This window comes from Trichechus manatus, unplaced genomic scaffold, assembly GCF_000243295.1.
Source record: "Trichechus manatus latirostris isolate Lorelei unplaced genomic scaffold, TriManLat1.0 scaffold00033, whole genome shotgun sequence".
Lineage (NCBI taxonomy): Eukaryota > Metazoa > Chordata > Mammalia > Sirenia > Trichechidae > Trichechus > Trichechus manatus.
The window spans coordinates 18,687,588-18,712,323 of NW_004443969.1; the positions used below are offsets into that span (position 1 = coordinate 18,687,588).

General features: G+C 37.2%; 1 protein-coding gene and 1 long non-coding RNA gene across 2 annotated transcripts in view; both read left to right on the plus strand.

Moving 5' to 3' along the window:
• LOC111820299 (uncharacterized) overlaps positions 1 to 16,098 on the plus strand; it is a 38,613-nt gene extending 22,515 nt beyond the window's left edge. The window contains exon 2 of the long non-coding RNA XR_002823851.1: positions 1,321 to 16,098. This is a non-coding gene — a long non-coding RNA (uncharacterized LOC111820299). The remainder of the gene's footprint in view (positions 1 to 1,320) is intronic.
• Positions 1 to 24,736, plus strand: part of ARHGAP15 (Rho GTPase activating protein 15) — a 713,811-nt gene that overhangs the window by 194,520 nt on the left and 494,555 nt on the right. The window lies entirely within an intron of this gene.

Consider the following 24,736-nt stretch of genomic DNA (forward strand, 5'->3'; position numbering starts at 1 on the left):
CCACCTGGAGTAAAGGAGAATGAAGAACACCAAAGACACGAGAAAAGTATTAGCCCAAGAGACAGAAAGGGCCACGTAAACCAGAGACGTCATCAGCCTGAGATGAGAACTAGATGGTGCCTGGCTACCACCAATGACCACCTCAACAGGGAACACAACAGAGAGTCCCTGACGGAGCAGGAGAAAGGTGGGGTGAAGAATTCAAATTCTAGTAAGAAGACCAGACTTAATGGTGTGACTGAGAGTGGAGGAAGCCAGGAAAGCATGGCCCCTGGATTCTCTATTAGCCCAGAACTAAAACAATTTCCAAGGCCAACTCTTCAGACAGGGATTAGACTGGACTGTGGCACGAAAAGTGATACTGGTGAGGAGTGTGTCTCTTTAGCTCAAGTAGATACAAGAGACTAAACAGATAGCTTCTGTCCAGAAGTGAGATGGGAAGGCAGAGAGGGTTAGGAGCTGGTTGAATGGACATGGGGAAGCAGGGGTGGAAATGAGGAGTGTGGTGTCGCAGTATGGGGAGAGCAATTAGGGTCACATAACAATGTATGTATAAATTTTTGTATGGGAAAAAGTTAAAAAAATAAAATGGGAATGATCAATCTGTAAATCAGAAACCGGAAAAAAAGGTGGAAAATTCAGTTCAGATATTTAAAAAATTAACTTTACCAAAAAAAGATAATATGTATGGGTCTCCTCTTGTAATATCCTATTGCATATATTCACATACCCAAAAATATATTTTATTTTCTGCCTATGATGGCCAATGCTGTCAGCCTTTGTTACAATTCAGGATTTAGGCAAATCTGCCTGGATGGGCTTTGACTGCCGATATGCCAAGGCAACAAGACATTTTGTTCCTACCTGTGATAGTACTAAACTTTAAATGTCTAATATTGATTTAATGCACTCTTTTTTGTTTTAAAAAAGGCCAAAAAATTTGAGCAAATAATAAGGTGTATTTTCCCATTCTTTTTCTTGAACTCTTCTGTCTTCCTATCTAGGTCCTTTTCCTCTCCCTGCATTGTAATTGCGAATATTTTTCCATGTTCGGTTATTGGCCTTTTATTCTTCTTGCTACACAATTTCTCCTTCAGAGAACTCATCCATTTTTATAGCTTCAACTATGCCTTTACTTGAATGATTCCCAAATCTCTATCACCAATCCTTTCCTCCCTTCTAAGCACCAGTTATTTATCTCCAGCTGTTCACTGGACATTTTTACTTTGATGATTTCTTGCCTTTTCAACCTAAATATTCTGAATCCCTCATTTCACCCCAAACCACCTCCTCCTCCTGATTTCATTTTTTTATTTTCAGTAAAGAAACAGGTGTTCAGTTGTCCATACATGAAACCTGGGACCAGGGCACAAGGATGGCAACACAAATATATACAAGGTACAGAAGGTGTTAACATACATGTGTGAAATGGGCCAGGCACACCTGAGAAACTGGGAGCATTTGCCCTGGTTACCAAGTACCACCCAGTGGTCATCCATACAGAAAAGAAGACTCAGTTTTGTCAGAATTTTCAAAAACAAACAAACATAAATCTCAATTTTATAGTGACGTCTACCGGCGCCGTGGTTAAGAGCTTGGCTGCTAACCAAAAGATCAACAGTTTGAATCCACCAGCCACTCCTTGGAAACTCTATGGGGCAGTTCTACTCTGCCCTATAGGGTCGCTATGAGTCGGAATCAACTCAACAGCAATGGATTTTATTATAAAAAATTTAACCCTGTGGAAGCAGCAGAAAGTTTGTATATGAGCATGCCATCCCAAGGGCTGCCAGTCGGAAATGACTTGATGGCAACAGTTTTTTTTTTTTTTTTTATACAGACACTGAGCTAAAAGACCATTGGAAAAAATATGAAAAATGAAAGGATATATATAAGTATATAAGTATATATAAGTACTCATAGTTATGATAATGATAATAGAACTAACAGAGTCAACCCAACAGACTGGAGCCATTCCAAGACTTTGACCACTTAAAATAGTGTTCTAGATAAATGGGCTAAAAGAATTTCATCAGGGAGGTGACCAACATTAAGCTAGAACTTGTAAATCTGAAATTAAGAATTACACATTCCAAATCAGTGGAGCAAAATAAGACAAGTAACAAGGATCTACAAAAAGTGGTCCTGACTCTTTCAAAATAGGCTCAGGTTATTTCTTTCCTTCAAGATTCCCTGGGCATAAAAAAGGCAAATTTCTAACCTAAGAGTGATTAATTTCACTGAATGTACAGTCCACATGTCCCTAATTCTTACTTTATCCTTTTGTTTTTTTAGAGCTAATGTACACTGAGTTTCATTTAACAAAGTTATTGTAATAAACTTTTGGAAAAAAACAGTACATACTTCTCAAATTAGATTTTCAAAGATTGATTCAGAGATATATCATGCTGATGACATAAAGCAATCTTGTAAGAAGATCTCTTAAAGGCATCAAAAAAACACGTGCAGATGAAATTAAGCACATATATATTCATCCGATGGTTACTTATGAAAAAAATTTTAAAGTTGTTTCAATACCTCTACACTTGGGACTTTTACTTGTAAACCCAATACTAATTGAGAAAAGGAAAGAACTGTGGGAACTTAATTCAGCCAGTATACTTTTCACTATATATACATTTTTCAAAATTGCAAAGGGCATTTTTAAAGCATAAAGAAAATGAAAAAAATATAAGCATACAAAAATCTGGTTAAGTTTTATAAACACTTAAACTATCAATGGAAAATCCATATATATATATATATATATATATATATAAAATTATATGTAGCTAAATAGCTGAATAAATCAAGTAGTTAATTATGAGCCAAATAACTGAATAAATACCACCAAACTTGTATTTTATGCATGTGTGCTTTAGTAATAGTTTTTATTTTCAAATAACTACTTGGATCCGGTGTATAATTGGTTTGATTAGAAATATCTTTAAGGATGAAAATGTAAAATACATTGCATCAAATACTATGGTGTAATGGCTTTTAAATTTTTTAGAGTTGCCATTGACTTGTTTGCATTCACTTTTTAATTTAGAAAACACAAAATTTTTGAGGAGAGTATTCATATTTTTTTTAATTGGGGAAATAAATTTCCAATTTTAATATAGTATCAGTTTATTGTACTTCAAATTTCCAAAGCTCAAGCATTTCAAAACTCTGAAAGACTATATTTAGAGTGAAATTTACATATTGCATAGAGATGGAATCAGTCCATGAATATATGTTGGTATCATTCTTGCCAGTCCTAATAAAATTCTATCTTTAGAGTGTTTGAGTAAGACTTTAGTTTTACGTGAAAACTGAAACATCAAACCATTATATACCCTTTAAATGTAGATAAAATAATTTTACTTCCACACAATATTTTTAAATGTTGACTTCAGTAAAACTTAAAAAATTTTCTGAGATCTGAAATGAAAATTCATGATGCACAAAATTATGAAGGAAAAAAATGTCTACTCCAAATATTCCATAACTTTTTTGAACAAAATCTCAGTGTTTTGATTTAATCTTTCTCATTTACATTTACATTTGCCAAGTATATGTGAGTATACAAAGTGCTTTCCCATATAATGCAACATTTAACCTATACAATAGTCTTTCGTGAAAGGTGATCTTACTATACTTTTAATGCTTAAGAGTCTCCTGGAGGTAGACACATCCTCATCATGACGTAACTAGAAAAATGGTAGAACTAAAGTCTGAAGCCCAGGTTTCCTGACTCCAGTCCAGAGTGTTCTAATAGACCATGCATGATATGTTGTGCCAACTTCTGATTAGATTTCTGTTTCCCACCACCAATTTACCCACATACAATATGTGAGGGCAATGCAAATGTGACCACTTAACATTTTTGAATTGCTCTTTTTAATTTGACCATTTATTAGATTTTACTGGATTCCTAGCTTTAAGCATAGAAAACTAGAATGTGAAATCATGTTCTTGTGTGTGTGTGTGTCTGCATGTGAGTACACAAACGCACACACACACGTATACATATAACAAATTTCTACAGAAGTAAATGTATTACTTCCTTTTAATTTCTTTAAAAGGAACATTGCTATAGTTATGAGAAGACTATAGAAAAAATGGGAATCTCAACAACTGGGCAAGAATCAAGGTTTTAGTAAAATGGAAATGGATAGGCAAGGAAGACATAAGTTTATGTATAGGGATAGATAGACAGGTAGATAGGCAGGTAGGTATATAGATAGATACAGTCAGCTGTGTGGAACCCAGTCTAGACTGTAAATGTATAATTCCTATGGGTCTAAGTTCTAGAGGTGGAATGGCTTGACCAGGTTTTATGAGAAAGGAATACTAAACTGAATAAGTGTGTAATTCTGTTACTTAAATTGGCATGAATCTACTCCATATTACTACAGTTCCCTGGCCTTGTATGTTTACATGGACTATTTTTGTCTAACGTTGATATAAAATTTGCCGAGTAACAATATAAATTATATTAGCCTCAGGAGGGAAGTCTGCTGTTGACTTCGATGGAAAATGTACCCACAAAGACATTGGAATAGATTAGACTTAATCTAATTATCTAGCCTTGGAGTTATTTACAACAAGTGTTTTCTTCCTTTCTCAAAATCCATTTTGTCTTCTGCTTGATTTAACTGTAGACTTGAAATCGCATTTTATGACACCAGCCTGTCACCCTGAAAATAACTGATACCACAGATGTGGCACTGAAAGTTCAATTCAGAAACAAAGGGGAACCTAGGATGGGCTCTCATGGGCTTCTGATCTTGTCTGAAGAATTGTCTCTGGCTTCTGCCTTGTGGGTCTCTCTAAGGGAGGTTAACTTAACCACAGACTTAGCTCACTCCTCGGAGGCTACTTCTTCTGTGCCAAGTGGAGGATGCTTAGTTCCCTGGTCCTTCAGATTGACTTTCTGATCTTTCAGACTTTGGGAGACTGTGTCAAAGTTATTATTGGAAAGATTATCTCCTCAAGTTCCTGGCATTCCCTAATAGCTCTAGGACCTTTGCGCACACTGTACGAATGCTCTTTGCATTTGATGAGAGGCACAAAGAACCAGGCCCAGCACAAGCCCACATGGGATAAAGTGCCACGTGATTCAATAGTACATACATTTGCCTTGGATGGTGACAGGTGTCACTTTGGTCCACAGGCCCTGGGGATAGCGTCACTCATATGCTCATACGTATGCACACTCAATTAAATCTTGCGTGCATCCTACACCTCCTAACTGCAGACCAACCAAATTTCCTTTGGAGTCACGCACACAATATGCAGAATGGTTATGCAGGCAAAATCCATGGCAACAGCACATACAGCTTGTTGATTTTATTTGAAAAATAAGTTTACATTTTTTTGGCTTTAACTTTTTAAAAGATACGATTTTTTAGATTCAATTCAAATGTGAAAAAAATAGTGCTGTACAATTTTTGAGCAGTATCTTATCTTGGGCCTTTATGAATAACGCAAAGGCTATTCAATCTTCCCTTTAGAAATCTTAGAGGTATTTTTTTATGCTGTGTACATTTTAATCCACAAGAATATTTTCTTCTCATTCCCCTAGATACCTTGGGACTTTTTTTTTTTCTTTGCAGATACCTCAGAGGACTGTTTAAGATCCTATTCACTTCATCCTCTCTTACCTTCACCTGAAGGGCAAAATACCTAAAATCTTGACACAAATACTGATAAATATATGGAATTATTAAAGGTGCCATCTCAGCAGAAGAAGATTGCTGCTGCCTTTGTTCTTGGGGGAATACATACATCACCTAGTAGCAAGACACCCAACTGCTACAGTCAGAATTCTCTGAAATGCCTTTAAGCTAATCATCTTTGAACAGAAGCCTTTGTTGTTGAATAAGGGACCTTCTAGATGCAAGGCACAGAAACCCTCTTTTATTATTATTATTTTGTTTTTTTCTCTACCTTGCACAAAACAGCATCAAACCTGTCACCACCGACAGTAAGGTTCAGTGCTCTGTCAGCATTCACCCCGATGAAGACAGTGAGAGAAATCCTAGCTCTGGAGAGTTCAGGAGAGAACTAGTGTGTTTGCAAAAGAGCATTTTTATATGTTTTCTTGTGACAGCACTAGTTTAACAGAAAATAGTTGGAGTGTGCCAAAAAAGGAAAAAAAAAAAATGAAAGACAGTAGTAGTAAGTTAGGCTAGCATGACATGATGGATCTGAGCTATGACAAACCGAATTGGAAAAAAGCTTCCCTGGGGACCAACTATACCAGGTTTGCTGAATTGTATTTCTTGATTTCTTACTGTGCAACAGTGCTTTTTACTGTTAGATTGACTAGGCTTCAGAATATTTTTAAAATTGTACAAATCAAAATCCATGTAGCTTAAAAATGAAGGATGTAAAAGGTTTAGGAGTTTGATGTATTGAAAGGCATTCTGTATTCCCTCATGTGAGTATTAAATATACACTTTGTCTGTTTAATGAATTTCAAATCTTTGTGGAAGGCAGTACACACCATAGCAGTTTACAGGGCTGAAAATCCTGGGTGGAAAGAAGGACATCAGCTGCAGAGATTCAAAGCTTCTTCCTTCTTATCCCACCCAGATGTGCCCAAGAATTAAAACATGCAACATCTACAGGATCTCACTTGGTCCAAGATGTTTCTATAAAATCCAAGAAAAGAAACTTTAAATCTAGTGGCCTCTTAACAAAGGTGTGATGCATTGTTCTTATTCCTTATCCTTTTAATTCTTACATAGAGGTTCTCACACACACCTGAAGATGAAGTTAAAAGAAAAAAAGTGAGGCAGAAGATGAGAAAGGAGAATTATTTCAGCAGCCACTAAATTTGTCTAGTTTGCATATCCCACATGACACCAAATAGTCTGATTCTTGAAAATAGTCATCTATAATAAGCTTTGAATAAATACCTAAGTGAATGGAACATGTTAGAACTCAGATGACTTTAGGTACTTGAGCTACTGAGGCAGAAACAATTTTGGCCCCTATGGTCAAAGAGTAGGAGTCCTGGTGGTGCAATGGTTAAAACTCTCAGCTGTTAACCAAAAAGTTGGCGGTTTGAACCCACCAGCTGCTCTGTGGGAGAAAGATGTGGTGGCAGTCTGCTTCTGTAAAGATTTATAGCCTTGGAAACCCTATAGGGCAGTTCTACTCTGTTCTATAAGGTCGCTTTGAGTCAAAATTGACTTGAAGGCAGTGGGTTTAGTTTGGTTCAAAAAGTTTATAATCGATTTGGATAATTTAGGAAATTGTCAGAGTGCAATGCAATATGTGCCAAGTGATGACACTCAAAAAAAAAAAAGTAAAAATGTACTTTTGCTAAAAGTAGATAGCACCCTATCTCTTGGGCTCAGTCAACACGGATCCACGACTTCCCCATCAACTATTCACGGTCCAAAAGAAGGAGTAGAGGAAGTGGATAGTGAAAACGAGTTGGTTGAAGTTTAATAAAACAGATCTTCAGATCTTAGCATTGAGGAATGAGAGCTAAATGATAAGACACAGTGTCAGAAAACACTAAAGTGGGAGCTACAAACTACAGTCTTAAATGTAAAGGAATAAAGTGGTATGGTTGAAGTACTGAGGAAAATAGGAAGTGGCAAGGACAATTGCAAACTAGAGTTTGTCCCACCTGAAAAAAATGCAGCTGCTATTCAGCTATAGCCAATTGATGCATGCAGGAATATGGGGGCAGTATTGTAGTTAAGGGCTCAGCTGCTAACTCAAAGGTTGGTGGCTCAAACCCATTAGCTACACCGTGGGGGAAGTTGTGGCAGTCTGCTTCCATAAAGATTTATAGCCTCGGAAACCCTATGGGGCAGCTCTACCCTGTCCTATAAGGTTGGTAGGAGTCGGAATCTACTCATTGGCAATGGGTTTTTTCGTTTGTTTATTGCCAAATCTTCTGGTTTTTCAAGAGAAACCAGAAAGTTCGGTTTTACCATGAACTCGCTTCATTTTAAATATTAGCAAACAATTTAAAAAATTTTACACATTATGTTGGCCAAATAAAATACACACAAGAGTTGTATTTTGGTCCATGTACTTTTTTTTTTTTTTAACCTTTTTTAGGCATAATGAGTTAGCATGTAATCATGGATACAGCGTATAGAAGAATCTTTGAGTTTGAGAACGTGGAAGATAAACTGTTCGGGGTAATTGTGAGTCATACAGTTTTAGCAGTAGATGCTAGAGTGTAGGGCTGAAGAAACAAAAGGTATTAAGCAGTCAGGGAAATGGGGGCTATTAGAGAGGTAATTAAAGTAGCTGGATGTTAGCAGGTAACAAGGTAGAGAAGAAGAGCATCAGCTAGTGTTGTTATTATCATCAAGGAATATTGAAGGTTTGTGTGAGAGGCTTTGGATGACAGAGATAAGGAAGCACATAAGAAGTCATAAAGTTGTCAACAAGATTATCAATGCAGTTACTTGTCATGCATGGTCTGGAAGTGGTACTGGGCTGGTCACAACAGACCCAAAGTCTAGGTAAGAAAAACTAGAGAATTATTAAAGAGAGCGAGGAAGAAGCTTCAAATAAATTTGGCCTTGAGATTCTAACTGATTTTCACTCAGTTTGATGATTTCTATTTAAAAACAAAATCAATTGGTTAATTGAATTCAATTCATTCACAATAATTTATTAAAAATTTACTGTTGGTAAGGTATTGGATTAAATAGTGGAAGCGTGTCTTGGGGGGCGGGAACAGATAGGAATGAAGATAGATGAGCTATTCTGTCCTCCAAAAAAAAAAAGCCCAAACCGGTTGCCATCAGGTCGATTCCAACTCATAGCAACCCTATAAGACAGAGAAGAACTGCCCCATAGAGTTTCAAAGGAGCACCTGATGGATTTGAACTGCCAACCTTTTGGTTAGCAGCCATAGCTCTTAACCACTATGCCACCAGGGTTTCCATTCTGTCCTCTGGTGTTTAAAATCCAAAGTAACACGCAGGCACACGCTCACTTTTTTTTTTTTGTTTTAATGCTAAGTGCTATGACAGAAGGGCTAAGAGTTTTCTATGGTAGTTCAAATTCAAATTATTGTTTTCAGATCATACAGATTTATTATTTTTTATCATGTTATAGTTTTTTCCCTAATTCAAAAATATTACAATGCATCATTATGTAAGTTCCCTAGGGCTGCCATAACAAAGTACCATAAACTGGGTGACTTAAAACAGCAGAAATTTATTCCCTCACAGTTCTGGAGGCTAGGAGTCCAAATTCAGATTGTCAGCAGGGCCATGCTCTAGCTGAAGGCTCTAGGGGAAGAGCCTTCCTTGTCTTTATCAGCTTCCTGTATAGGGTCTCTAGGAGTCAGAATTGACTCAATGGCAGCGGGTTGGGTTTGGTTTTGGTTTGATAGCCCCAAGAGTGCCTTGGCTTATGGCAGCATATATCCAATCTCTGTCTGTCTTCACACGGCCATGTTCCCTCCCTGTCTGTCTGTATCTCTTCTCCTTTTATAAGGAACTAATAAATACATTGGATTAGGAAATTTATATTGGATTAGGGCCAACTCTACTCCAGCATGACTCATGTTAACTAATTGCACCCACAGAGGGCCCTATTTCCAAATAGGTCACATTCACAGCTACTATGAGGAATATGTTAGGAATTCAACATCTCTTTTTGGGGAACACAAGTCACCCCATAACAATTATTATCTGATGGGTTCTCATCAGATATCCCCAGTTGCAAGCCAGTGGGAGCACCTGAGAAGATGTCCTTTTCTTCCTCTCGCTTCCCTTGTCTCTTTTGCTAAGATCTGGCTAAAGTAAGCACTCAGCAAATGTGTGCTGAGTTCAATGTTTTAAATAGGCTGAACTGATTTGAGTCCAAATTGATTACGTTTGAAACTTTCCCCCTCTGTGTCTACCCATTTTATCATTGTCCTGCTTGGTTAAGAACACCAAAGCCTTCCACTCTTCTCCTGACTAAGGCTGGAGTTGAGACTAGCTCAAAAAAAGTAAATTCTTGGTAAAAGACTCCAACATCTTCAAAAGCTGTATATGGCTACTGGACAATATTTAACCAGTAAATTCAGTTAAGTAGATGGACTTGACACGTTTTACAATTATAGAATAAAAGTATTTTAGAAACTGGGAAGTTTGTAAACATTTTTGGAAAGCTGTAACCACCTCTTACAGGAATGTGCATCTCTCAGTGGCGCTAATTGACAGGTGCAGCCAAGAGCTCCCGAATTAATCTCAATGAGTATAAATAAAGTTCGACTCTGCTGTCCTATAAGCACATGCCATTCTCATTTTGAGATACAGATGCTTGGGCTTTGCAATGATTTACCAATTTCCTCACGCATTTGGAGTGAGCACTAGCTTCAGTCCCATAACTTAGTATATTGTATAAGGGGAAAGTTAAGATAAATCTAATTGCTTTTATATGAGTATTTTTGCTGTTTTTAAAGTTAAGTTCCTTGTTTACCAATGTATTTTTCAATATGAAATGCAGGAATATGCAAACATTACTCAATAATTAGATCCATTTACACCTTGGACAAGGAAATAATAGGTATGCCACCCCTATTATTCATTCACTGTTGGATTTGTATCTCTTTGGTTTGGTTTTATTTATGTGTAAATATGCATAGTTCAAAACTTGTTAGTAGCAACACTAATAATGTCATTTATATGCTTCACCTTGTCCATTTAAAATGGATTGTTCTATTTATAGAGTAACATCCTGTAAAATTAAATTAAAAATTTTAATAGAAACTCATAGTCCTTTTAAAAATTATTACAATAGAAAGAGGGTGATTTTTTTCCACAAATTATTCCCAAAGCAACTTTTTAAAAATCCTTGTTAGTTATAAAACTTTAAAATAGTCTTATTGATCCTTTAAAATAATTATTTATGTAAAATAATTTATGGTAGAGTTTTTAATACTTGAAAATATATTCTTAAAATAGGAATGTTACAAGACCATTAATTTTAGCAGTGCTAGGCAGCACAACTATAATTTAGGAGCTACTGTTGATTGTTTCCAGAAATATATATTGACCCCATTAGTTTTAAGTGATAATATTATTAAGCCAAAGTATTAATCCAACAGTAGCAGAATTACTGATTTTAATCAGTTTTTCCCTTTAAACCCTTTCTTTAGCATTTGGGTTTTATTTAGCTTATCATACATATAAATCTTTAAATCAATTATCTTAGAACTCGCGTTCTTAAACTTATCACATAGCAAATGCCCATGGAAGCTCTGGTGCCTACTGTCTTTTGTTTGTTATAGTCACTTTGTTGTGTATTTTGGGCCTGATGGTATTGATGCCACTCTCGGACATTGTCTCATTCATCAAATGGTCACCCAGAGAAGGTGAGGTCCAGAGAAGCCTCCTGGCCAGGAAATCATCCATTAAATCATTTATTCATCAAGAAATGTTCTCAAGAAGAGGAAGTAATTAACAACAATAGCAGCTAACATTTATTGGGTCCTCATTATGTGCCACGTATGGTTCTAAACCCTTCACATGTATTCACCTATTTAATCCTTACAACAAATCTATGAAAATGGTTTTGTGAAGCCTCTTAGCTGCATTTGTAACTGTTACATATTTAGACATATGGCATGTACATCTCCACTTACATTCTTGTCTTGAGCCCCATAAATGTTAGGAGTAGGCCTGATGGAGGCCACCCCCACACAAATCTATTTTGTACCAACAAGAGTCTCATTTGTATTCATTTTGGCAGGGGTTAGATTCAACACTGATTCTAGAGTTTTAAAGCACCTCAGTGCATTAAAGACGTCAGGCTTCGTTGCTGATGGATATACTCCAATAAGCACCTGGCGAAAGGCAGAGGGTGTAAGTTTCTCGGTATGATTCAAGGCTCTGAGTGGACTAAAAGTAATTTATATGTTGCAAATATTAAGGATAAAAGGATAATGTGATGGGGTGTTCATATTCGGATCCAGGTTTGGGGATTTTTTGATGAAAGTTGCTTAACAACAACAAAAAAATGTATACATAAAATTAGAGATAACTGCGATATCAAGAATACATATTTGGAGACACACGCATACACACAGGGAAACTGAGGCACAGGGACATGTGTAAATCCCCCAAATCCACATGGCAAACGTCAATTGGAATCAGTATTCAATTCTAGGCAGCTATTTCATCTCTCATGAAAGATTAAAAAATACCACTTGAGAAGAAAGGGGAAAAACAGGGTGGGGGTATGGGGTTGGAGATCATTTTCTTCCTGAAAGAAACTTCCTCTCACTAGACTTGGCTTAGATACACAGTTTGTATCTCTTTAATTCAAAGCCCCTGATTGTTTCCTTATAGGATGTTCCTACTTGTCCATGTTTTGTGGCTCAGGAGAGGGAAGTACTGAAAAATGACCTCTAATATCAAGGAATTTAGACACTGTTGAGGAGAAAAGAGATTCGAAAAGGATAGAAAAGGGCAGTCATTATTAAAGGGCAACTAGAAGGTAGGGAAGAAGATTTCAAGGAAGGGTGGAATCATTACATGAAGAACTATCTAGATACAGTTCAGGAGCCATGTGAAGCTTTAGCTGGTCCTTAAAAAAAAAAAATCGGCAGGATTTCGTGAGTGGAGAGGAGGTCCAGAGGATTTCAGAGGAGGAGAATAACGGGAGAAAGGATTCAGGTGGATAGAGACAGTATTTGTAGCAGCATGGCTGCAATAGAAGGCAATTTTGGGAATTAGTGAGAGTTGTGCCATTATCCGTTTTTATTTTAGAACTTATTTTTGCATAGATTTTTAATTCTATGTAACCATCTGGTAAGGCCTGGCACTCTATGATTTGTTGCAGTAGTAGTGTTTATCTAAGGAGCTACGTATGTCGGCACAGGAAAATGAATGCTGGGTTCTGGGAACAAAGGCTGGAAAGGGATTTCCAAACAACTGCCGCCTTCTACTCGTTTCAACAAGTGTGTGCATTAAGGAGTGCGCGTCGTTGCCACCACCACATTTCTGGGCCCCTGGGGCTTGTCAAAGAGGACTTAACCAACACCTCAGTGTTCAGTCCCTCCTGCTTCGAACTACCTTTGTAGTAACTGACCAGCCTTAAGCACCTATATCACTTCTCATCTCTGCTCTCTCATGCAGAGAACACTTCATCCCTCCTTCAAATCAAGGGATGAGCCCCTGGAGGACATCGAGTGAGTTCTGAATTCTCTGGGGAACCACCTCTGACCATTACTGTTCTTCTTTGTCAATCACAGAGCACTCCCAGTGACATCATTGCTGTTTTCTGTATTATGTTGTTGCTGTAAGCAGCATGAAATTGACAAGGAATGGCACAGAGAAGAGCTGAAAGGGCACTTCTGCTTTTTTGATGCATCTGACACCTGTAGTTACAAGACAGAAAACAGCTTTCATAAGCATATTGCTGGGTGATGTAGAAGGTGAATGATTATTTAGAAGTAGCTTTTCAATGCAATCGCACGATAGACTCTAAACTGCTTCTGCGTCCTTCCACCCGAAGAGTAGTTTCCTAAGTAGAAGCAATCTGGTGGGGTAGTTTCCCAGAAGGCTTTGGCTAAGGAGTTAGGCTTCAGTGCAAACCTCAGAACTGCTTTGGTCTAAGGAGATGGGGGTCTCGCTCTCTTTGATTTCAATAGAATATGCCTTTTGTTCTTAACTTCTTTGCTTGCTTGTGTTTCTCCTATTTGGATAATTATGTTATAGATAGAAAAGCTAGTGTCCAAAGTGAAAAAGAAAAAGATATCCTGATGTCTTCTTGGGGAGCCTCTCCTAAGAGTGTCCCAATAAATATGCCTAAATTCAATTTATTATTACTATTGTTACAATAATGGTAACTCTAACAGGTAAGCAATAGCAAATGAGGGGAGTTAACCCCTAATAAAGTTAGTTATATTGATAACTGCGGTAGTTTTAACACTCAGTTTACAGGCTACAAAATTGACGACTGATCACACTGAGAGATGACAAGTTTCCACACCATTGATAGAGCACTGACCCTGAGCAATCATACTGAGTCTACAGTATTCAGTAGTTGAACATGGTTAACTCTAAATCGCCACCTTTCTGGAGCAGCCCACAGTGTGGACTCCTTCTTGATACCTCTCTTCCGAGTGGCTTTTGTGACACTGTCATTCCGATCTTTCTCCTGCTGTCCTATCCGTGATTTCCCCCTTTTCTTTGTGTTCTCCTTTACCCCTTTATGCTTGAAAGAACATTTTTGTCTTTAGCAGCAACGGGGAGCATTTTCAGGTGACATTAGTGACTGTCTCTCTCACCAGTACATCCTTCTGTTTCAGCTTGTTACGGTGAATTTAAGTTGCATAGTGAGAAAAACCATCATCAGCTTTGCTTACAAGATAGAAATATGAAACAGAAAGAGAAATGTCCCCCTGTAATTATTCACGTATCTCTTGCACAGTGGCAACTAAGAAAAATACAGCTTATGTACCCCAAGGTAGTCCAAATATTCAGCAGAGAGCTGGATTATTTCACCTACATCCAGTGAAGTAATAATCACAAGGAGTCCCTGAGTGGTGCAATCAGCACACTCGGCTTCTAACCAAAAGTTTTGGTGTTTGAGTCTACCCAGACATGCCTCAGAAGAAGGGCCTGGCAATCTACTTCTGAAAAATCAGTCATCGAAAACTGTATGGAGTACAGTTCTACTCTGACACGCATGGAGTCATCAGGAGTTGAAGTTGACTGATGGGCAACTGGTTTAATAATAACAAATACAAACAACATCCACAACAAAACAGTATTACTGAGGACATATTAGGTGCCAAGTACTAGGCTACGCATTTTGCAGACAATATCTCATTTAACCCTAGCCAACAAATTGACTATATTCAGTTGTGATCTTTCCTTGATATATGAGAAAACGGAGAACTAATTGTCTAAAATCATTCAACTAATAATGATACAGGGAATTCTATTATTTCCCACAGAAGCCCTGCATTTTAGATTGGTTTCTCTTGGCATTGTCTCTCATATAGTACATTCTTGTTTCTGCCTTTTGTTCAGGCCATTCCTCTGCATTCTTACATTCTTTTGTAGATTGACCTTTGTAATTCTTAAATTACATTATGCTGGCTTCATAGGTATCGTTCTCTCCAATGGGGGTCCCTTACTCATCTTGCTATTCCCTGGCACATACTGGGTTACCAGTTGCTCAAAAAAAATCAAAGGTAATTAGATTTGATGTGTTCTCTCTTACTGCCCTTCTGGCTCTAGATCATGTCCAGTCCTCAGGTACCTCATCCACAGGTGTATTGCTGTGAAGACTCTGGGACTTCAGTCACAGAATTTCCATGGGGAAGAATTAGAAAAAGGTACTGCTAGGATTACACCTCAAATGAGCATAATTCCTAGTTAGCATCTTAAAATACTAAAACTGTGTATTATCCTCTTAGTGCACCACGGTATTGACAGCTCTTTGTTTTACCTTATCATTATAACATCATCTCTGAGAATTTCCACTTATATCATTACAAGATGAGTATGACAGCTTCACTAAGCCTCATTCATGTGAATGGAAAATTAGTGACATAAAGAAAATTCCTAATAATTATTTCCCAAGACATATTGGGACTTTTCAAACTTAAACTCATTAAACCAATTTGAATCTCACTACAGCAAATTCACAAAAGCTGAGTGTTCTTATTAATATGTCAGCCTATGCTACTTTTAGGCAAAGATTAAATCAGAAAATATATTCGTAAAATCCACATGCCTCATTATTTATATGGCAATAGTGCATATGGATCTAAACACTTGGGAAGTAATTATCAAAATAACTCATATAGTAAACTAAATTATCAAAATAATTTAAATAGTAAACCACACACCATGCTAGGTGTTTTACAGTCATAATCTTAGTCAGCAAGCACAACTGCCCCAGGAGAATTTTTGTCCCCATTTTACAGGTTTGGTAATTGAGTGACCAAGATGTTAAGTAATTTACCCAGGGTCACACAATTAGTATGTGGCAAGAACCTTTTTGGGACACACTTCTGATTGACTCTAAAATCCTTGTTATTTTAACTTTGCCACAATGCTGTGTTAATTCACAATTCCAGTACTGGGTCTGTCCTTCTACCTTTTTTTTTTTTTTTTTAATCACAAGAGAAAGAAAAAGAGAGTATGAGGAAGAGAAATAAGTACTGAGTTTTCTTATTAAGTTCCAGCTCAAGATCTGAGAAAAAAATAATCGAGGAATTGTTTTTTTCTCTGACTGCTATAACAAATTACCACAAACACAACAAAAATTTATTCTCTGACAGTTCTGGAGGCCAGACGTCCAAAATCAAGGTGTCAGCAGGGTTGTTTCCTTCTGGGGGCTCTGAGGGAGAATCTGCTGCATGATTCTTTCCTAGCTTCTGGTGGCTGCTGGCAATCCTTGGCATTTCTTGGCTTGTAGACACATCACTCCAATCTGTCTGTCATCACACGGCATTCTCATCTGTATCTCTGTGTCTTCTCCTTTTCTGTCTCTTCTAAGAACACGTATCATTGGATTTAGCGTCCACCGTCATCCTGAGATCCTTGATTACATCTACAAAAACTCTTTTTTTCAAATATGGTCACATTCACAGGTTCTAGGTGGACATATCTTTTAGGGGAGCCCACATTCAACCTACTACGGGGATGATTAAACTTTATTTCCTCAACCTACCTGTTATGAGAAATATTTGAACAAATGCATAGTGCAATAATTAAAATCAGAGAAATAATGACTGTGTATGTATGTTTGTATTATATATGTTACACACACATATAGGGAGAGAAAGAGAGAGAGAGAGACAGAGACCTCAGCACTCTGAAAAACTTGTTTGTATAGTTGTTTTCCCAATGACTGAGATTTTTCTCTTTAAACACCAATAGAGAAAATATTCAACATTTTGGATGGAAATACTCTAAATATTTATCACACATTCTCATGCCCTGTATGTATATAATCTAATGTAATGCTTTCCTGATGATCTCTCATTATAAACATACTTTATCTGTTACATATTTTTATAGGCTGCCCTCAGTGATTATTGAGGTGTGTGGACTATTGAACCCTACATTAAACAGTCCCAGAATTTTTATAGGTTTTCACTCCTTAGTTTCATCTTATCTGCCACTTCTTTCTACAGTTTATGTTTCCTTCAGTGGCATTTCTTCTTTTTCTATTTTGCTGTAAGTTGAAAAACCGACTTTCTTAGAATTGTGTCTAATATAAACATTAGCAGGCCTTGAATGAGGATCTGAAAAGTTCTTCTGTAAGCAAAATACAAGTGTTTTCCATGAATGTGTAAATAAAATGTGGTGAAAATTAACAACAATAAAAATAAGGTTGTTTTACAGTGAGTTAAGACAAATCAAGTGGTTTATTTGCCTGGGGAATATTTATGGTAGATTTCGAAAACAACCTTATTGGAAAGGGTATTTGAGTAATAGTGGTGGTGGGGTACATGGATGTTTCTTTCAGGCAGAAATCAACATAGAAAGTCTTTTTTCTCTTTCCTATAACAATAAAAGTCTATAAAACCCTTGAAAATAAATGCAGCAGCAAGGTAATTCCTATCTCTACAACTTTATTAAATAACACCTACTAACTGAAATAGATTATAAAGGTAAAAGTGTTGAACTCTGTGTAGACAAACAGCAAAGCCTCATTTTAAAGGGACAGACTTTGAGCACTTTGGGGCAGAAAGTCTGGGGTCTTCCTTTAGGAAGATTATCAGCCAGATACCTACATAGAAGAGGCTAGACCGATACGGCAGTTGGTACACCATTCAGTTCCATTCAATTTTAGCCACTGAAAAGATGAACAGGATGCAGAACAGGATCAGGTGTGGCCTTAGTGAGGCAGAATTAATAGGTTATATTTTACACTGTTTAATAATAAGTTTCCACACATATTAACGTGTAGTAAACTGTATGTATTTTATTTTATTTATGAGCCCAAGGTCTAAGTGTTTATTTTGTTATCCTTATAAGATCCTCAATGTATAAGTTGGTGTCTCCCTAATTGATATAGCAAATAGACTCTAAATGCATAAGCGGTCAGCCAAAATAGACGTTTATTTATTACAAACATTACGAGGAGAAGGGGCCCTTAGATAGGAGCTCTCCTCTATGCAGTGATTCTGGGACACTGGCTCCTTGCATGCTGCAGCTCTTCTTGCTCTGGAGGCCTCATTATTGCTGTCTGCATCCAGCAGCTGGCGGGAGAGCATTAGAGAGGGCAAAACAGCTGCTTTAAAGCTTTGTCCCAGAAATACCACAAATCTCATCTCTCTACATCCTAATGACTAGAACCCAGACATATTTTCACCCAACTGCAAAGGAGGCTGGGAAATGGAGTCTAGTTGTGTATCCAGTTTGAAAAGGAGAACACAGCATTCTCAACCACACTGTTATAGGACCTATTACGGAGTATTGGATTTGCCCAGTGGTGCAAAGAACTAACTCACTCAGTTGCTAATCAAAAGGATGTAGGTTCAAGGTCACCCAGAAGTTCCTCAGAAGAAAGGCCTGGTGATCTACTTCTGAAAAATCAGCCATTGAAAACCTATGGAGCATAATTCTACTTTGACACACACAGAGTCACCAAGAGTCAAAATCAGCTTATGGAAGTATAGAGAATTACCAAACCAAAAAATGTAGCAAAGGGATCATTGTATTGATAGAGTATCCACATTGATGAAAACCTTAAAAATGTGTATTCGAAGTTTGACTACACTTGTGTCAATGCGTAAGCCCTCAATGTGAACTCTAATTTTTTTTAGTGTCCTATTTGTTTTTCTCCAGTGACTACTTCTTGGCTAAATTCCAAATGGGTGAATTTGATAAGAGGTAAATATTGATGAGGTGTTCCTGAAGTGTGTCATGTCTAATAACCAAACTCCAAAACTATATATCTGTGATCAGAAACTTAATATTTTCATTTATTTTCACAATTTATTAGTTGTTAGATAATTAAAGAATTGTTAAATGTCTCCATGATAAGTTCTAAAGATAATGCACAGAGCACATTTATCATCTTAGTAAATTTATCACTCTCTTAAAGGAAACAAAAGCACTAATAAAGAAAATAAAAGTCAATATTTCATAAACTTCAGCAATGTGGATAAAAATGGTCTCCACAGGTGGCTCAGATCACTTGATAGATGAATGAGATACAAATATTGCCACTGGTATCTCTTTAAAATATCTTCATTTTTAGACTTTATGACATAGGACATTTTTAAAGGCAAAATTGTTTCATAATGAAAATTGTTTAATGCTAACTCAGCACTGTTTGTGGGTTGCAAAGAGTTACAATGTTACTGAGAATCTGTATACACACACGTATACATGAATATTGATTGATAGGTATATAGTAGATAGATAAGAGAGATGATCGGAAGAATGCTCTTTAAAGGTGTTAAATGGTAAATATCATCCCACCCAGTTTATCTAATCAACGTATGGGTCAAGGTGGTTATATATAAAAGGTTAAGAAGTTGCATTTCTAAAATAGGAGTGTGTTTACTTCTACACTCTGATGTTTATTACAAGCAAGATCTTGAATGGGTTTTTAATCTTGCTGAACCTCTTTCTTCAAGTGCTAAATAGGCATAATAACATTTCCTCCATAGGCACCTTGAAATGATTACCTGTGATAATGAATATCAAGTGCCTCCAGAGTGCATTCTTGGTGTTTCATAGCCCTTAGTCTCTTCCTCCTGCCTTCTGTGTGATTCTACACTTAAAACATCACCCACCACCACCCCTACCCCTGGAAGACACTGCTAACAAGAGCCTTTGATGCAACTGTTATTCAGATTTTACTTTTTCCTTCAAGTTAAATTTTTTAAACTCTTACATAAAAAACTATAGCTAGGTATAAATAATACTTCTTGGCTTGACTAAAAATAATTCTGACACTTTATATTCTTTTTGAAAATTTCAGTCCAATGTGGTGTGAAATTCTGGGCTGAAAATCTGCATTTCTGGTGAAAGTACTTATTTAACTTAGTGGCACAGATAATATGGAAGGTGGGAAGTAATTCTATTTTATGACTTTTTGACAAAAATGTCTAGAAGATGAAGTAGATCAGGCATTCTACAGTTTGCAGATGACTCCAAATTCTCCCAGGTAGTGAAATATCAACCCTTTACCAGTAGATAGCTGGGGAACAGAGGGATGACTATATTATACCTGCATATCTATTCTTTTCTATTTGAACTAAGAAAGAATATTAGCCTCCTTATAAAAATAACTCTTTTATCAGAGAAGAAATATTCAACTGGATAAATCATGGGCCTGGCCATAATGATGCTCTTGTGGTTTTATAATCTAAACCTACTTCGTAACTGGTGAGAATATACATAATGGCCTATATCCTTCAGCATAAACACTGCTCCTTTGTAAATAAGTATAAAATTACAAAATAAATATGCACATTCACAGGATTGTGCTAGCATCATTTCTTATTTCTAGCTTTTCCGTTTAATAATCTTTTTTAGCAGACTGGACTAAAAGTATGGTCAGTCTTAAAACACTGCTCATTGAGTTTTATGGATACTTCAGAATCGTAAGTCTTGTTTGAACCATATGAAATTGCTATTTTTATAGGTCAAAAATGGTCAAATGTTGGCCCTTCAAAGCGTTTAAATAACATGGCATTTCCAAAAAATGAGTATAATAGTTGTAAACTTACAAAGCCAAATTGTTTAGATACATCAAACTTGCAAAGCAACCAATCATCTTTTTTTTACAGTGTTTTAATTGTCAGTGGTCTCTTAGGAGAAAATAAATCTGTAATGTGAAGCGGTGGAATATCAGTGCTTTAGGGGAAAATGGTCCTTCTATACAAATGGAATTTGAGCAACTGTTGTAAACAAATTAAGAGTAATTTAAAATATATAAATATCATTTAATGCCAAGAGTATGCCACTCAAATAAAACTAGTTGATATTATATTTTAAAAGATATTTTCTAAATAAGTGTACTGTGCATCTTTCAAATTATTTTGTTATAAAACACAGTACCTAGATTGAATTTTTAACAAAGGTAACTTATTTTGAAAAAAATAATAAAAATTCAAACACCTGTTTCTCCAGCTCTTCATTAAAAACTGTTGGAAATACCTCAGTAACATTAAAAGGCATGGTTGGGATTTTTGTTTTTAAAATAAGCACATGTCACTTTTATTCCAGTGAAGAGGCTACATTATGGTAAGAAAATTCCCTAATATACTGGCTGAAAATGGGAGAAAGATATAGAATATCTTTCTGAGATTTATGGGCAGAGATTGGAGAGAACCGTGTTCAGATTAGTAGAGATAAGGAAGAACTACTAGCTGTTTAGGGAGAGAAAATACAGCAAAGTGTTCAGATCATAGATTCTGGCACTGGTGAATCCGTGTTTGAGTCTTGGCCCTGTCATTTACTAGTTATGTGATAGTGGGCACATTATTTAACCTATGCAAATAGTTAAATCATCTGATAAATAGGGCTAATAATAGGGTTGTTGTGAGGATCAAAATAGATACGTGTAAATTTCCTTGAACAGTGCCTGGCACCTAAGAAATACTCAAAAATGTTAGTCATTATTGGTATTATGTAGGTGAGGGTATTTAGGACAAATGTGCCTGGTTTGGAGACAACCAGAACTGTGCTTCGGTAAAATGGGCTCTAGGTTCTGACCCCAGGCCTCCGTTTAATTCAGGCACTGCTTCAGGGAGAGCATGCATTTTTCTGAGCAAGAGTAGCCCTTGGATAATCATCTTCCTTTCACTTTTACCAATCTCCCTTCAGTCTACTGATTCTTTGTATTAGTTTTCTATGCTGTATAATGTCTTACCACAGATTTAGTGGCTTAAAACAACACACATTGTCTCACAGTTGCTGTAGGTTAGAAATCCAAGCACTGTCTAACTGGGTCCTCTGTTCATGGTCATACAAGACTGTAAGTTGGGGCTATGTTCTCATCTGAGGCTTGGGATCTTCTTCCAAGCTCACCGATTGTTGGCAGAATTCAGAGTCTTAGGACTGTAAACTGAGACACTCTGTTCCTAGGCTGTTCATAGCATGGTGTTTGCTTCTTCAAGGCCTGCAGGAGAGCAACTCTCCTGCTTCAAGTCTCTTCTTTTAGGGAAGGCCTGACCTTCTTTGACAGGGTTCAGGTGACTAGGTCAGGCCCACCTCGGATAATTTCCCTTTTGATGAACTCAAAGCCAATCTATGTGCGACCTTAATTATATTTGCAAAATCCTTGTCTCTTTGCATATAAGGAAACCTAACCACAGGAGTGATGTCCCATAACATTCACAGGTCCTCCTCAGACTAAAGAGAAGATATTATACTGGGCATTTACACTGGGGAGAGAATCTTGGGGGTTTATCTTAGAATTCTGTCTGCTCAAGAATTATCTTAGGTGAAGGGAAGGACAGCACACACTACAGGGGAAGTCAAACCAAATGGACTAAACCAAAGCTAAGAAGTTTCTTGAATACAGTCAAATACTTCGAGGGACAGAGTAGCAGGGGTGAGTGTCTGGGGACCATGCTTTCAGGGGACATCTAGGTCAACTGGCATAACATAGTTTATTAAGAAAATGTTCCGCATCCTACTTTGGTGAGTGGTGTCTGGGGTCTTAAAAGCTAGCAAGCAGCCATCTAAGATGCATCAATTGGTCCCAATGCACCTGGAGTAAAGGTGAATGAACTCCAAAGACACAAGGAAAGAATTAACCCAGGAGACAGAAAGGGCCACATAAACCACAGACGGCGTCAGCCTGAGACCAGAAGAACTAGATGGTTCCTGGCTATCACCAATGACCGCCCAGACAGGGAACACAACAGAGAGTCCCTGATGGAGCAGGAGAAAGGTGGGGTGTAGAACTCAAATTCTAGTAAAAAGATCAGACTTAATGGTCTGACTGAGACTAGAGGAACCCCAGAAAGCATGGCTCCTGGACTCTCTGTCAACCCAGAACTAAAACAATTCCCAAGGCCAACTCTTCAGACAAAGATTAGACTGGACTATGGGACGTAAAATGATACGCGTGAAGAGTGTGCTTCTTAGCTCAAGTAGATACTTGTACTAAATGGGCAGCTTCTGTCCGGAGCTGAGATGAGAAGGCAGAGAGAGTCAGGACCTGATTGAATGGACATGGGAAATAAGGGATGAAAAGGAAGGGTGTGCTGTTACAGCATAGGGAGAGCAGTTAGGGTCACATAACAATGTATGTATAAATTTTTGTATGAGAAAAAGAATAATTCTGTCTGCCAAACCCCTAAACTATGTAAACTAAAGAAATGGCTTTTCACTTGGAAAAATGCCGACTCAATAAATATAGCAACATAACATGATCAAGATACAATTCAAGTATAATCGGTCAATATATTCTGACCAAAATCTTCTGTTTTATATTCTGAATTGAATGAAGAGAGGAAGAGGTTAGCCTAGAGTTCGCTGGGGGATACTGTCAGTGGGAAAAGAGAGAGATAAAGAACGAGAAACTTTACCCATCACCCAAGCAAAGACAAACTTCAAATAACCTGTTGTCACTGAGTTGATTCTGACTCATGGCAACTCCGTGTGTTACAGAACAGAACTGCTCCACAGGGGTTTTTTTTGGCTGTAATCTTTATGAAAGCAGATTGCCAGGTCTTTCTTCTGTGGCACCCCTGGTTGAGTTTGAACCACCAACTTTTAGGTTAGTAATTGCATGCAAACCATTTGCACCACCTAGGAGCCCTGGTGGCACAGTAGTTAAGTGCTACAGTGGCTAATCAAAAGGTCAGTGGTTTGAATCCACCAGCCGCTCCTTGGATGCCCTATGGGGCATTTCTACTCTGTCTTATAGGGTCGCTATGAGTTGGAATCAGCTCCGTGGCAACGAGTTTGGTTTGATTTTGGTTTAGGGATCTTAAACTTTAAATACCTACTGCAAATTTGTTTTGAGCCCATCCAAATTGCCTTCCAATGGTTTGGGGCATAGAGAAGCTGAGTACTGTGGGGGTTTGATCAGGCATCTATTAAAGCTGACAGATCTAAATCACATAATTATGAATAGTTTCTTATTATCAATCATGATATAATTCTTATGGTGTAATTAGTTCCCATTAAATGAGGTATCTTTATTTACGGATTCTTATATTCATTGAAGGACCTTAATCTGTTTTAGTCTTTTATGATTATGAAACTCAATATACAGTTTTATACATTTCTTCAGGAAATAAAGTATAAGTCAAAACCCCTTTCATCAAACACGTACACGTAAGCAACACTTATGAAGAGACAATATATAAACTTTGAACTGTAAGCAAAATTTTTTATATTTCAAATCCCTCAGATGATATAATATGCTGTTAGGTCTATAGCAGAAGTGTGGGTTGTGGGGAGGGAGCCGAGAAACAGAATGGGAATAAAATTAGTTAGTACTCAATAGATTCAATTAAAATAGCCATATCAGAAAAAGAATTAAATCATACCTAGACTTCTATCTTTGAATTTGATTTCATATTCTATTTAAAATTTTCTACTTTTTTTGTGCATTAAGTAGACTAACACCACAAGTGAAAAGAAGCAAGGACTTTATAGTCAGGCAGATCTGCAATGGGGTTCTAGGTCTGCCCCTGGCTCACCAGCTAATATCAGGCAAGTTACTGACTGTCGGCAAGCTTCCAGTTTTATATCTGCAAAACAAGGAATGCTGTACCCAGTTTGCAGGATTGAGTTGACGATAAGAGGAAAACACAAAAAATGCACAA